At 39.7% G+C, this 4,832-nt stretch overlaps 1 long non-coding RNA gene across 1 annotated transcript; it reads right to left on the reverse strand.

Moving 5' to 3' along the window:
• Positions 1-2,341: 2,341 nt before the first annotated feature.
• Positions 2,342-4,585, reverse strand: LOC125482671. Its single transcript, XR_007261721.1, has 2 exons — positions 4,458-4,585; positions 2,342-3,770 (listed from the first exon to the last, which is right to left on the reverse strand). It is a non-coding gene; the product is annotated as an uncharacterized LOC125482671 (long non-coding RNA).
• Positions 4,586-4,832: the final 247 nt, after the last annotated feature.

A 4,832-nucleotide genomic window follows, 5' to 3' on the forward strand; every position in this document is an offset into this window, starting at 1 on the left:
GGACGGATATCTAACAATGACAAGTCAGAATACAGAAGGGAGATAGTGGGCTTGGTGACATGGTGCAATGAGAACAATCTGTCTCTCAACGTTGGCAAAACTAAAGAACTGATCATCGACTTCAGCAAGAAAGGAGGAGAACATGCCCCCATCCAAATCAACAGAGCTGAGATTGAGAGGATGGAGAGCATCACGTTCCTCGGAGTGACGATAATCGACAACCTGTCCTGGATTTCCCACATAGATGCGACGGTCAAGAAGGTACAACAACGCCTCTCCTTCCGCAGGCACCTCAGGAAATTTGCCATGTCCGTAAGGACCCTCACCACCTTCCACAGATGCACCATTGAAAACATACTGTCTGGGTGTATAATGACCTGGTATGGCAACTGCTCTGCCCAGGACCGTAAGAAACTACAGAAGGTGGTGTGCACAGCCCGGACCATCACAGAAGCCAACCTTCCATCCATGGACTCTGTTTACACGGCTCGCTGCTGCGGAAAGGCAGCCAACATCATCAAAGACCTATCACACCCCGGTAATAATCTCCTACAACCTCTTCCATCAGGCAGAAGGCACAGAAACCTGAACACACGCACCAGCAGGTTCAGGAACAGCTTCTTCCCGGCTGATATCAGACTGATGAATGGACTCTCTAGCCTCAAATAATGTAACCTGCAACGTAACCTGTATGCCTCTAAGTCTTTTTGATCCGTACTTCCTTTGCTTGCTGTGATCTGCCTGTACCGCTTGTAAACAAAGCTTTTCACTGTATTTCGGTACATGTGACACATGTAAAATTTTAAACGTGTAAAATCAATCAAACCAAATCATCTATTTTTGCACTGCAGAAATTCAATAAGACTCTTAAGACAGCACCTTACACACCATGATCACTATCATTTGGAAGGACAAAGGCAACAGATACATTAAAATCCCACAACCTGCAAGTTTCCCTTCAAAATCACTCACCATCCTGACTTCGAAATGTTTTGCAGATCCTTCACTGTTGCTGGGTCAAAATCCTGGAATTCCCTCCTTCACAACATTGTGGATCTACCCACCACACATGTGACCCTAATGCTATCCCAGTGCATTAAGAACCCAGCTCACCTCCACCTTCTCAATGGCAAACAAGAATGGGCAATAAAAACTGGCCCAGCCAGCCACACCATAATTCCATGAATAAATTTTTAAAAATGCACTCCAGATTCACCATTCAAGAACCTTTTCATTAAAAAATGAACCACAACCATGCCACCCATGTCACTCGTTAAAATACCAATTAACCAACACTGCCCACCAGGAAATTTCTGACACTATTGTCCATTTCATAGAGCCATACAATTCTTATAATGCGGAAGCAGGCCATTCAGCCCATCGAGTCCACATTGTCCCTCTGAAGAATCCTACCCTGACCCAACCCCTAACCTATCCCTGTAACTTTGCATTTCCCATGGCTAATCCCATCTAGCTTGCCTGGACACGATGTGCAATTTAGCATGGCCAATCCACCTAACCTGCACATCTTTGGACTGTGGGAGGAAACCGGAGCACCCAGAGGAAACTCATGCAGACACAAGGAGAAAGCTAAAACTCCAGACAGACAATTTGCCACTGTTTACAACTCCGTGAAGTCATTGTTGGATATTCTGTTGCATGAAAAGTTCTTTTGAAATGCAAGCTGCTATTATTGATGAAAACACAAGATATTGGAAAGCTTAAATCCTTAAGCAGGAACTGTGGAAGCGGAAACAGAATTAATGTTTCAGGGTGATGCCCTTTCCTCAGAACAGTTATGATGGAAGTTCAATAACTTGAAACGTTAACCCTGTTTCTCTCTTCACAGATGCTGCCAGACCTGTTGAATATTTCCAACATTTTCTGTTTGCATTTCAAATTCCAGCATCAGAAATCTAACATTTTAATTTTGTATTCTTATTGTTTAAATCTAATTTGAAATGCTAGCTACTGTATACAAAAAGATAACCTAATGGCACAGTTACATCAGAAACTATTTATCTTGTCCTAAAATTTTGTGGCATGAATCTCGTATCTGGTAATGACTGCAGTATAAAGCAAACTGAATTGGGACTCCTGAAAGATTCTGTTTTGATCCAGAGTCAGGTTAAGGCTGAACTGTAGATTTACACTAATAACTTCAGTGTGGGAGCAAATTAAAATCTATGTTGTGTAATTGATTCTTAAATTGATTAAACTAAAATGCAGAATTGAATCTCAATGCCCAAAGCAATTTTTCCAATACCGATTGCCCAGTATTAAATATGACTTAATCACTGATGGATTTGTTCATAAACAAAAAAGACTGTGCCAACAGTGCTTATTGAAAACAGAATGTTTATTAAAATCTTCTTACAGAACACTTCCAGTGCACTACAGACTTTCCAGAGAATCTAATTTGCTAACATTTACCATACAGGAATTCAGGTGAACTAGGGTAAGTGGTTTCCCTGGTAACCATCATGAAATATGGTGTTTGCTTCCAAATGATCTTTCATTTCTACATAATCAGGTTTTCTCTTAACACTAAAAGCTAATACTCCCTAATTTTAATACAGGATGTCTTTGTTATCCACATTTTGAATTAGAGAGGAGAGTAGGTGTGAATTGGGATTGCAACTTGTCTGTTTATGACCCCCAACCTCCTGTTTGCACTGGCTGTATTTAATTACAAAAAAATTGAGGAATTATTTGCTAATTTCTCTTTAAAATGTTCTTACTTGTTATAACTGAAATGAAAAAATCAGAGGAAGATAAAACGTAGGAGAATCTTTTATCTCAAAATTTTTGTGGGAAAAAATATGATGCATTGAGAGTACCAACACATCAAACTGGTTAAAACGTTGTTGGATATAATGCAGATTAGCTTCTCAACTTCACTTATCTTCCCTTTGCATTTGCCTTACATCAAATAGCAGCTCCTACAGGATAGTTTGTGCTGCTGTCCTCATAGTGGCAACCACAAGGATTGGGACAACAAGCAACAGTGAAAAGGACTAATCGGTACCTTATACTGATCAGCCTCAGAGTATGGTTTGGCAGCAAATCAGCCCTCAAGATGGAAAAGAGGGGTTGGACTGAACCTTACAGCTAAATTTCAACATGGAGTTTCAAAGCTTTACGAAAATAGACAGCAGTTTACATTCCAACTGAAGTGTTTACTTCAACCCATCTCGTCATTCTCTGCTTTTAACTCCTTGTCAAGGTCCTCAGTGCCTTTGGCTCATCTGATCTTGTGGTCAGAGAGCAGGGATCAAGCGTCACTGTCAGGATTCAATGAGGCTGTCTACACGTCCCTGTTCCTGTCATTGTCAGGATGATGATTGTGTCCTGCAGTGTCATGTCACCTCGTTATTAGAGGACTTGTCACTGAACAGCTGACGACAGTATCATCATCATCTGATTCCTGCTAACTCTGACATACCTTCAGGCTTTCACTTGAACTTTCTCTTACAGTTTGATTTGTTTATTCACGGTTGTGGTGAGCCATTACCTGCTACCATGTCAGGCGTTTCTGATTCTGAATTAGATTGGTCATACTGATGGTGGGGATGGTGATGATTTTGGTGGTGTTTATGTGTATTATGCCCCAACTGCACAGGATCTGTCCTGTTTTGCTGGAGTTGGTCTTCTTCATGGACATTGGGATTGTGGTTCCGATGAGCATGATGGTGTCCTCTGTGGTGTTTCCTTAAATCAATTTTTAATGTTTGTGTTATGTTTCTTGCAATACATGCTGGAGAATTATCCTGCAGGTACAAGGACAGGACATGTCAGACAATGTAAACATAGCCCATATTTCTAAATACCTTAAATGTATACTTTTACATACCTGAATATTTAAAATAAAGTTATCTTGTCATTATCACATTGTTATTTGTTGGATCTTGCTGTGCATAATTGCAACATTACAACACTAACTACCATTCCAAAGTGCTTCATTAACTGAAAAAATGACTTGGGAAATCTTATGGATGTGAAAAGTGCAATAAAATTCAAAGTCCTTGTCTTTTTGACATTGAGTTGTGTTGATATCACTTATTCTTTCTTGAGATGTAAATGTCACTCAAGGAAGTGCCTTCTTGAGTCATTTTAGGGGGGTAATTAAGGGTTAACATGTAGGTCAGACCAAGTAAGAATGCAGATTTCTCTCCCTAAAAGGACATTATTAAACTAGATGAGTTTTTACATTTACAACTAATTACAGTTTTGTTGTCAGTTATTGCTTGTTTCATTGCCACCATATCCTAGTGGGCTCAGTCTATCCTGGCATTTCTGTATTTCCCAGTCAGACAACTGTTGTGCTCACTAACCCTCAGTCTATCATTCGTCCAACTGTTCAACTCTCTAGTCTGTTCTCAGGTTATCAGTGTACGATGGCACAACACATTTCCTAGCATTTGAATAATATCATAAATTCATAGCTTGGTACTTACCTGAACAAAAGAGCAGTTACTGCATATTCTTTGACAATATGTTTTTACAATTGCATGTGCCACAAACGGTTGTGATAGGATGGTATACGGCAGTTCCAGGTGATAAGTCAGGTGGCCACAGCTGTTAAAAAAATTTGCAGTTTGTTAGATTCCTACAGCAGAAGATTAGAAATTTAAATAGAGAAAGTTAAATGTGTTTGTACTGTGGCTGGTAAAAGGAAAGTAGTGTATGCCTTTTGTGATATTCAACTTGTAAAGTGATTGTAGAGTGTTGAGGAAAATTGAACATAGACAAAAGCATAACTAATTGCTTGGTAGCACAGAACTTAAGCATTGTTAAAAAGAGCTTTTTGTTTTGCACTCACTAAAACCATG

This window comes from Rhincodon typus, unplaced genomic scaffold, assembly GCF_021869965.1.
Source record: "Rhincodon typus isolate 14 unplaced genomic scaffold, sRhiTyp1.1 hic_rhity00014526, whole genome shotgun sequence".
Taxonomy (NCBI): domain Eukaryota; kingdom Metazoa; phylum Chordata; class Chondrichthyes; order Orectolobiformes; family Rhincodontidae; genus Rhincodon; species Rhincodon typus.